The 11,156-nt window shown below is 47.9% G+C and overlaps 1 pseudogene; it reads right to left on the bottom strand.

Moving 5' to 3' along the window:
• Positions 1-792: 792 nt before the first annotated feature.
• On the bottom strand, positions 793-7,315 carry LOC130130545 (uncharacterized protein K02A2.6-like; annotated as a pseudogene).
• Positions 7,316-11,156: the final 3,841 nt, after the last annotated feature.

Below are 11,156 nucleotides of genomic sequence, written 5' to 3'. Positions count from 1 at the left end.
CTGGGTCATGTCAGGGTAGAGATCAGTCCTCCACATTGCCCGCAGTGTTAAAAAGTCACATTTGTGTTGTCTGGTTCAGTATGTGAGCGCTTAATCCGTGTTTCAACACAGCTTTTAACACAATAAAGGTGTTTTCATTGACATATCTCTATGGTTCTGTTGAAAAAGCTAGCTGACTAATGAAGGCACTTCAAGGCTGTTAGCATGTTGGAATGCTACCACATGTGATGCAGTCGTCTTACAACAGGGACTTGAACATGTCAGTGACTACACTTGTAATGTGTTGTACGCAATGTTGAAACAAAAGATAAGTGATCATAGACAGAATCCAAGTGCCTGACTGGTAGGTTTTTAACATTGCAATGGAAAGAACCAGTCTTTACCCTTCCAGGACAAAGACGGTCTTTTCGACTGACAAACAACTCTGGATAACCCGCTCCGAAGTAAAGTCCTCTCTATCTCTTAAGTAGTAGGTGTCAAGAATGGTTCTGGGATGAAAATATGGTGGTGTAAGACATATTTGGGTTACCTTAACTCTAACATATATTTGCATCTATGTGGTGTAGCTACCAGAGGAGCATCCCAGGGAACATTTTGTTCTACAAGAGATTGATGTATTTGCTGTTATACCAAGAATCAAGTAATTGGAAATTATTATTATTAAATAAGAAATTATTAAGTAATATGAATTAGTGCTAGGATGATAATGGTTGCATCAGTAGACATGTAGTAAATTGGAGATTAAAGTGGTTTTCTCTAGAGCAGGTGTTTACTTAGAGCTGTTTTTTTCCCCTAGGGCTGGGGTTTCTCTAGAGCGGGGGCTTTCCTCTAGAGGTGGTGTTTCTCTAGAGAAGTGTTTTCTCTAGAGCTGTTTTTCCCCCCTAGGGCTGGGGTTTCTTTAGAGCGAGGGCTTTTCTCTAGAGGTGGTGTTTCTCTAGAGAAGTGTTTTCTCTAGAGCTGTTTTTTTCCCCTAGGGCTGGGGTTTCTCTAGAGGGGGGGCTTTTTTCTAGAGATGGTGTTTCTCTAGAGCAGTGTTTTCTCTAGAGCTGGGTTGTTTCCTATGGCTGGGTTTTTTTTTCCTAGGGCTGGGGTTTCTCTAGAGCAGGAGATTTTCTCTATTGTGTGGGCTTCTGTAGAGCAAGGTTTTATCTCGAGCTGGGGTTTTTTCTAGGGCTGGTTTTTTTCCTTCTCTGGCCGGTGTTTCTCTAGCTCATGGGTTTTCTAGAGCGGGGGGGGGTTCTCTAGAGCTGGTGTTTCAGAGTGTAAGACAGTGAGCCTCCCTTCAGAGAACAGCAAGTCACTGGGGGCTCCCCCCATTTTAATAAAAGGAATAATAATAATCCACTCTTTTATAATAAAGAGTTACAACCATAAAGGTTTTGAAAATGTTTATTTTGAACACTTAGTCCTAATACAGTCTCTCACATTACATTTAAAATCAATAAAATTTGATAATAATTAGTATATAGATCAATGCCTATTTTTGCATGTTTCTGAAGTAAAACAAATTTGAACACATATCCGTCACATTTTAACAAAACAGAGAACATGAAAATGTACACAACCCATTGTTGCACAATGCTGCTTCCCGACACCATGCGCAAGGTTTTTGCCTGACCTGCTAATTAAAGTTTAAAACGCGTTCTGAGAAAAATAAATATTGTTCACTCTATTTAAGACTACCGCGGATAGCCTACATGTCCTCTACCTTAACGGGAGCAGGGCGTCTTCGTCTTGGCTGCACAGACGGTGGATGGAGGATGCTGTACTGATGACAGCAGCACGCACAGCCACCCTCTACCTGCAGCCTCAAACCCTAAGCCTCCACCTACAGCCTCCACATTCAACCTCCACCTGCAGCCTCCACTAGTACTTGTTTTTAATCAGAAAATTTCAACTTTAAATATACATCATCTTACTTTCTGATAGGTTCGGTTCAGATATTTTCTTGTATTTCCCTGTTTTTTCCCCACATCTCCCCTGGAACTTTGGCGCCCCCCAGAGGAAGTGGGCCTCACGCTTTGAAAACCGCTGCGGACATTGTCAGAGCTAATACCCTAAATGCGACAAATGAAATTTTTGTTTATGATATTGTGAGTAATAGTTTAAATTTTATCTGGGCCTGTTCAATAGAAGGAAGGTTGGCTTTTAGTTCAACTATTAAATATTTTCACTCCAAAGTTTGGATTGTCTTGATGGTGAGTCTTATTGCTTAACTCCAGGTCAGCGGTACACAACCATGAGGGTCGACAGCAGAGTTGGGAATGTTGCTTTTTAAACATAATCCGTTACTAACTGTGGGCCTCTTGAATAAATATGTAACCGCAAAGTAATCATTTGGGTTACCAGAATTTCGTCATGTGGCTTCATTACTTTAACTTATCTTTTGATTACTTTTCTAATAGGCAACCATAATTTGTAATTTTTTATTTTATTTTATTTTTTTGTTGTTCAGCACATATAAAAACAGGCAAAGATATAGCAAACATAGAAAATAGTAAACATGAAACTATTTTTGTTGTGGTTACACCACCCCGAGCTGCCTCCCCGGCACGTTCAAGCCACTCCCCCAGCTCGAACGTGCCGGAAACATCCGAGCACTCGGCTCGCGCTCTGAGGAGACGAGCGCTGCACCGCACCAGGTGTTTGCCATCATCCATCAGGCACACCTGCGGCAATCAGGCAGCCCTCTACAAGAAGTCTCCCAGAACACCACTCCGGGCTTCGACGTACTGAACCCTGCGGTAAAACTCTGACAAGCCCTCCAGCGGCGTTCCTTGCATTCTGTTTATTCCCCAGTGTCTTATCTTCGTGTCTCTCTCTCCTCCCAAGACTCTCCCTCCGCGACTTCCACGGCTCCCCGCGTCTCCCTCGTCCCCAGCGACCTTCACGTTTCTCCCCGGACCTCTCCTGCGATCTCCCCCCTTGTCCCTCTACCTGGACCCCTCCTTTCGGACTCGACTTCCCGGATCTCGGACCCGGACTTCCTCGGACAACCCCTCTTGGATCACTTTCTTGCCAGGTGCACGCACATTATTTCAACCCCTCCTGGTCATTTACATACCGCACCACACATAGGCTAAGAACCCTCACACATAATTATACACGCAAACCCCGGGACACCACACATAGTTTATTCACACATCCCACTAACAGAACGTTGTTCGCACCATACATTCCCCTCCCACAGTAAAACCCCCTTTTTGGATTTCGAAGTCATCCTGTGTCTGTCTGCCTTGGGTTTCGCCACATGGGGGTCGGGTTCTGGTACGCAAGCATAACAATTTTACCCAGGCTAATCAGCTTTCTGATATATAAATTATGAAAAATATGCTTGCACAGGTAAGGAAGAATAGGCACGACGTAGTCTGTTTTTATGTTCACTAGTCGAGAGGTTAACTGAACACCAAGCAGAATGTCTTGTAACAGAATATCATTTTAATACTCAATTTGTTCTGAGTAGATATTTTTGCCGCGAAAAAGATCTAAACATTTTTTTTTTAATTCAAGGTTAGCCACATATCACACACTTGGCAAGGAAGCCAGTCGTAGTTCAACTTGAGCATGACTTTCTGCTTCAAGGCAGGAGGACCCAGGGGCCTCATGTATCAATCTTTGCTATGGGCAAATTTGTTCTTACACACCCATGGGTTTTTTTTGTTGGTTTTTTTTTTTAGCCCTGAAGCTTGTCTCAGAGACCCATGTAAAACCTGGGTAATTGGCTAACGCTGATGTTTTTGCAGACCTGGGTGATTGTTCATTGCAAGAGGTAGACAATAGACGTTAGGAGGAAGGAATTACAAATAACCATCATGCTTTGCTACTTTGCTTTGACTGTCAGACAAACTTGAGGGCCAAAAAATTCCATGGGTGTGTAAGAACAAATTTGTCCGTAGTAATGATTGATACACGAGGCCCCTGGTGGTCCGTATGTTCATCTATGATGTTGGTGTGAGATGATGTTCACAGACTGCCTCCATGGTTAAACAGCAGCTCAGCTCGGGCACTAGAGGACAGTGTAGTGTACTACCTGCTAACAAGGTGTTTGATAGTGGGGAATGCTTCTTGGGATTTCATGGTGTTTCAAGTGTCTGCCAAAAATTTCCTCATCTCCGCGATGCTTTCATCCCTCTTTGTGACATTATTGTAATATATTCTCTACATTATCTGGATGTATCTTATACTGCTAATATATCCATAACAGTGATTTGAGCCGGAGACCAATTCCCAACGTCTGGTCCTCTTTATTGTAACTCTCCGACTGTCGCAGCAGTCAACATCCGGGGTATATGAGAGCCTAGCTTAACCACCACTAGGTAGCGCTGTTGGTCTACTACACTCCTCCCCCTTAAACTATGAAGTTCCCCTAATAAAATATTATCACTCTAAAACATGTTGATATGGCAAATTACTTTCAACATCTTTTACTTGGTCATTACTGGTTACACAACCCACTTCGACCCACATTTGCCCATTTACATATCAGTCTCAGGAACTCTTTTTCACTTTTTTCTGAACAGGAGTTGAACAATTTAGTCTCTCAGGAACTCTTTTATTCAGGAACTCGGCTGATCTTACAAAGACAGTCGTTTTGGAGGTGCCCTCTCTCTCTGAGGGTATCGGCGCTCAACCACCTCAGGGGAAGTGGATGCTCGGTGAGGAGGCGACACGGCCTTGCCCACCGAACCTCGTAAGGGTGTTGCAAGCTTCTCCGGAGCCTTCATCCTTGGAACGGGTGTATCTTCAGGTGAGTACGGGCTAGCACCTATGGCTCCAGGTGTGCCTTTCCCCCCCAAATCCGCAACTGCAGGGTAGGTGTTGCTGATACCCATCTGGTCATCCTGAAACTGAAATGCCTCAGGAGAACTGGAGGGTCGGTCGAACAGCAGATGGTCAATGTGGACTGAACGTCGGTTCACTCCATTCCAGACCAGGTAGGTGACTGGTCCGAGTCTCTTTTCTACTGTCCCTTTCGTCCACCTCTCCTTTCCTCCACGGAAGTTTCGGATCAGTACTGAGTCCCCCTCTGACAGATGTCTCAGCTTCGAGGCGGGTTGGTCATGATGGTCCTTCTGCTTTTGTTGTTTGTCCCCCACCACTCGAGCGAGGTCTGGCTTCAGCAGGCTGAACCTGGTCCTAGGCTGACGTTTGAGGAACAGTTCTGCTGGTGTGCAACCTGTAACGCTGCGTGGTGTGGTCCTGTATGACAACAGGAAGTTGGCGAGCCCGTGTTTCACTGTAATAGTGACGTTTTGTTTCTTCTCATCGAGCAGCTGTTTCAGAAGTGAAGCTTTCACCATCTGGACTGCTCTCTCTGCGGCACCATTAGAAGCAGGATGGTAAGCTGGCACCAAGGTCTGCTTAATGCCGTTGCTTTTTGAATTGTGGACCGTTGTCCGAGACGATCTCCTCAGGAAGACCGTAGGACGAAAAGATGCTCCGCAGCACTTCGATCGTTTTGGCGACAGTAGTTGTTGCCATGCGGATCACCTCAAGCCATTTTGAATGACTGTCTACTAACACTAGGAAGTGTTGCTGATCTTTCTCTGCAAAGTCAATATGTAGCCTCTGCCACACTCTCGTAGGCCACTGACAGCAGTGTAGTGGTGCTACTGCTGGTAGTTTCCTCACACTCTAACAAGCATCACATTGCTGCACTGCACGTTCGATATCACTGTCCAACTGAGGCCACCATAAATAGCCCCTCGCCAAACTTTTGATCCTGCATCCTCCGGGGTGCCCTTGGTGTAGGTCGTACAGTAGTCGTTCTGTGTGCTGGTGGGATGATAATTCGAATTCCCCACAGAATGCATCCTTGTTCCACAGACAGTTCATTCCTTCGGTTGAAGTACGGTTTCAGTGTGTCATCGTTGATGTAACTCGGCCATCCAGACCGGGTCAGTTCCAGTACCTTGCATAGGACTGGGTCCTTGAGAGTGCTCTGTGCAATCTCTGTAGCCTGCACGGGTAGCTCATCTACTAATGAGAAATAAAAAATGCTGTTCTCCTCTGCTGTTTTGTCCTTTTCTTTCCCCGGCAGTCTAGATAACGAATCCGCATTTGCATTGTCCACAGACGTTCTGTACTCTATACTGTAGTCATAAGCCTCAGTGCCCATCTCTGCATACGCAAAGCGGCTAGTGTAGGGATTTCTGACTTGGGTCCTAAGATGGCAAGGAGGGGTTTGTGGTCAGTTATTAAACTGAATTTGCGGCCATAGAGATAGTTATGAAATTTGGTCACGCCAAATATTATGGCCAACGCCTCCTTCTCTATCTGACTATTTACTCTCTGCCTCTGTCAACGTACGTGACGCAAAGGCGATTGGTTTCTCGTCCCCATTTTCCATTATGTGTGACATTACCGCACCTATCCCATAAGGGGATGCGTCACAAGCTAATCTCAGTGGTTTCTGCATGTCATAGGGTACTACTACTGAGCTTTTCACTAACTGTTCTTTGGCAGCCTTGAATGCTGCTGCACATTCTGGTGTCCATTTCCATTCGACTTCCTTCTTCAGGAGTTGGTGCAGTGGCTGCAATACGGTCGACAGATCTTTCATGAAACGGCCATAATAGTTTAACAGTCCTAGGAATGACCGTAGCTCTGTGACGTTTGTGGGCTGGGATGCATTTACGATGGCGGCAACCTTTGTCTCAGTGGGGTGAAGTCCCTCTTTATCTATCAGATGCCCCAGGTACTCTACTTTCTCCTGCATGAGGTCACATTTTGCTCTTTTCACTCTTACCCCGTACCTCTCCAGTCGGCTCAAAACCTCATCTAGGTTCCTCAGGTGCTCCTTTCTTGTTCTGCCTGTGACTAGTATGTCATCGAGGAAGCAGGTCACATGCTCTAAGCCTTGTAGTATCTGGTCCATCACATTCTGGAACATAGAAGGTGCACTCGACACTCCATATGAAAGTCTGTGATAAACATACAGTCCTTTGTGGGTATTTATTGTTAAATACTTCTCTGAGTCCTTCTCTAACTCAAGCTGTTGGTAGGCATGTGAGAGATCTAATTTGCTAAAGAGAGTGCCCCCGGCCAGTGTGGCGAAGAGATCCTCGGCGTTCGGTAGTGGATAGGTCTCCTCTTTCACACTCTGATTAACCGTGACTTTATAGTCTCCACAGATACGAATTGACTTGTCTGATTTGGGTACAACTACTATCGGGGCAGCCCACTGACTATGGTCTATCTTTGAGATAATACCAGCTTTTTCCAGCCTATCTAGCTCTTTTTCAACTGCGTCTTTTAGTGCGTATGGCACTGGTCTTGCCTTTCTGAAGACAGGTTTTGTATCTGGCTTCACTTTGATATTTGCCTTAAATTCACGAATAGTGCCAGGCTCCTCAGCAAATACTGCTTTGTGTCTCTGTAACACTGCCTCTACATCTGTGTTATCACTGCCCCCTGCTGGTGTAACTGAGAATATGCTTGCGCAGTCTAGTTTAAAATTGGCCAGCCAGTTACGGCCAAAGAGGGCTGGTCTGTCACCTTTCACAATCACAAGAGGTAAATCTCCACTCTGGTTGTCATATTTCGCATTGACAGTCACTTGGCCCATCAAGGGAATGTTCTCACCGGAAAAGGTTGACAGACGCACTTTACTTTCTTTCAGTGGCAGGTGTGATAGATGTTCCTTGTACACTATCTCAGATACCAGGGTTACGGCAGCTCCTGTGTCAAGCTGCATGTCTACAGGGTTTCTTTCCAACTTAATATTGACCTTAATGTCCTTTTTTCCATTACCAACTGTATTCGTGGAGTACACTGTATTCATCGGATACGCACCAAACAGTTCATCCTCATTTCCATCTCCTCTCTCACTTGGACTGTGGTCTTCAGCCACATACTGTGTATGTCCCTGTCTATTTTTAGTTTTACACATTCTTGCTATGTGCCCTACCTTGGAACACTTGTGGCATGTCTCGGTTTTATACCTACATACTTGAGCGGCATGGTTGTTACCTCCACATCGGTAACAGGGTTGGTGCGTTTCTGTTCTGTGGTCTAGAGTTATCACTGGTAGGTTGCTTGCTTTTCCACTCGCTGGTGGACGACTTGCTTCTCCACACACCCTTGCTTGTTCTCTTCTTGTCTATCTTATTCGCAGTTGCAGCTCCGCTTGGTTTGCTGGCAAACTCCAGCATATTCTTTGACGCCATTTCCATAGATAAGGCCAGCTCACATGCTTTTGCAAAAGTCAGATTGTGTTCTGCGAGCAACTTTCTCTGAATAGCCTCCACCTTTAAACCACTAACAAATCGGTCTCTCAGTGCTTCATTTAAATGCTGACCGAATTCACAATGTGTTGACAAGTGCTTTAAAGCAACCACATAATCAGACACTGACTCATTTTCTAGTTAGTTTCTGAAATCTAAAACGTTCAGCTATGATTAGTGGCTCGGGTTTATAATGGGATGCTAGTTTCCCGCTCAGTACTGCATACGTGAGGCTACGCGGTTTTTCTGGTATGCAGAGGTTCTTTAGTAGGCCATAGGCTTCTGCGCCTATCACAGACAGGAAAACATTGGCCTTCTTACCATCCTCCACTTCATTAACAATCATCCATTGCTCCAATCTTTCAAGGTACGACTCGAAGTCCTCTTTACCTTCCTTGTATTCAGCAATATTGCCGATGAAATGCGTTGTGCTTGGCTAGCTAGTCTTTTCTTGCTAGCTGGCTGTAAGCTAGCTTGTAGCGTCACGTTGCTTCGTCCGCTTTTATTAACTACCGGGATTACCTTCTCACATTAAAGGTATCCCATCCTCGTCGCCACTGTAATATATTCTCTATATTATCTGGATGTATGTTATACTGCTAATATATCCATAACAGTGATTTGAGCCGGAGACCAATTCCCAACGTCTGGTCCTCTTTATTGTAACTCTCCGACTGTCGCAGCAGTCAACATCCGGGGTATATGAGAGCCTAGCTTAACCACCACTAGGTAGCGCTGTTGGTCTACTACAATTATCAAAGACAAAGAAGTTATCATGTGATCCATCAGACTCAAGAGATGATCTTCAACCCCTTAAATGGGTACACATTTTTCCAAAGAAGTTGCTGTTAGGGTTTGTGGAAGACCCCAAGCGCACGACACCAAGCAGAGACAGAGTTCGCCGAAACTGGCGTGCTTTATTAACAGTTCATACAAAGGTCCAACGGGACAACATGCACGCAACGAAAAGAGTCCGGCGAGTCGCTTTGCGGGTAGTCACCAACAAACGGAGAAAATACGGGAAAACTCACGAGTAATCCAAATTGCGGACGCGGCAGGATGATTCCGCAGGGGGAAAAAAAACTCCGCGGAGAAAACTGCAAATCCACGGGTTGAGATAAACTCGGAGAGAATACACAGGAAGGGAAGCGTAACCGCTTCAACGAGAATGTTACGGCACGAACTGGCAACGGGCTCCGGGAGACCAGCAAACTTAAGCCCAGCCCTGACGACTAAGCCCAGCCCTGACGAGCTGATTGGCTGCAGGCGCGAGATGGGCGAGCTGTAACAGTACCCCCCTCCACGGGAGCCACCAGACGACTTGCAAGGCTTGTCGGGATGGGAACGATCAAAGTCCGTGAGCAGCCCAGGGTCCAGGATGAGCTGGCGGGAGACCCAGCTACGTTCCTCCGGACCGTAGCCTTCCCAGTCCACCAAATACTGGAACCCCCGTCCTCGGCGCCGGACATCCATCAGCCGGCGGACCCTCCACTGGGGGTGCCCATCCACGATCTCAGGGGGAGGCGGAGCTGGGGCCGGAGGCATCAGAGGACTGTGGGAGACAGGCTTAACCCGAGACACATGAAACACGGGATGGATCTTCATGGAAGCCGGAAGCTTCAGACTCAGCACCTTCCTGATCTCAAAGGGTCCGACGAACCGGGGGTTCAGCTTCTTCGCGGTGGGCTGAAGCGGGAGGTCCTTTGAGGACAGCCACACCCTTTGGCCTGGTTGGTACGTAGGCGCTGGGGACCGGCGTCGGTTGGCTCCCCGATTGGCGCGCTTAGCTGCCCGGAGCAGAGCAGCTCTGGTCACCTCCCAGATGCGACGACACCGGTTCAGGTGGGCCTGCACAGAGGGAACTGCCACTTCCGACTCTTGCTCAGCAAAGAGAGGCGGCTGGTAGCCCAGGGACCTCTCAAAAGGTGAGAGGCCGGTGGCAGAGCTGACCAGGGAATTGATGGCATACTCGACCCAGGGGAGGAACCGGCTCCAGGAGCTGGGCCTCTTGGCGGCAACGCATCGGAGGGCGGACTCCACACTCTGTTTCAACCTCTCCGTCTGCCCGTTAGTCTGTGGGTGATATCCAGAGGAGAGACTAACAGAGGCACCCAACCCCTTACAAAAGCCCCGCCGTACCCAGGGGACGAACTGGGCCTCGGTCCGAGACGACGTCCAGGGGAAGGCCGTGGAGACGGAACACGTGGCTCGTCAGGAGGTCCACCGTCTCAGAAGCCGATGGGAGTTTGGGGAGGGCCACCAGGTGCACGCCCTTACTAAAGCGGTCCACACCCTTACTAAAGCGGTCCACCACTGTCGGGATCACAGTGTTACTCTGGGAGGGAGGCAATCCGGAGACGAAATCCAACGCCATGGGACCAGGGCCGGCTTGGAGTTGGGAGGGGCTGCAGCAGACCCGCGGGTGCCTGGTGAGAGGCCTTGCTGTGAGCACAGACGGAGCAGGCCTTACGAAGTCCCTGACGTCGTTCTTCATGGTGGGCCACCAGAAACGCCGAGCCAGGAAGGTGAAGGTGCGGTGGACATCCGGGTGGCACGCAAACTGACTGGCAGAGCCCCACTGAAGAACCCGCGTCCGGACTGAGTCCGAGACGAATAGGCGGCGTGGAGGCGCGTGGCTCGGGGCGGGATGGGAGCGCAACGCCTGCCTGACCACGGTCTCGATGCCCCAGGTAACCACACCCACCACCCTAGCCTCAGGAAGGATGGGAGCCAGCTCCTCTGTAGCTGGTTCCCTCCTCGAGTGTTGTCGGGACAGGGAGACTGCCTTCGTGTTGTGTGACCCGGGGCGATAAGTCAGCGTGAAGTCAAACCGACTGAGGAAGCTGGCCCACCGTGCCTGCCGACCATTGAGACGCTTGGTTGCTCGGACGAACGTCAAGTTCTTATGATCAGTCCAAATGGTGAACTTTT

The sequence above is a fragment of the Lampris incognitus genome, chromosome 20 (genome assembly GCF_029633865.1).
Source record: "Lampris incognitus isolate fLamInc1 chromosome 20, fLamInc1.hap2, whole genome shotgun sequence".
Taxonomy (NCBI): Eukaryota; Metazoa; Chordata; class Actinopteri; order Lampriformes; family Lampridae; genus Lampris; species Lampris incognitus.
The sequence above is the reverse complement of the archived record's forward strand: the minus strand, read 5'-3'. Positions and strand labels throughout refer to the sequence as shown.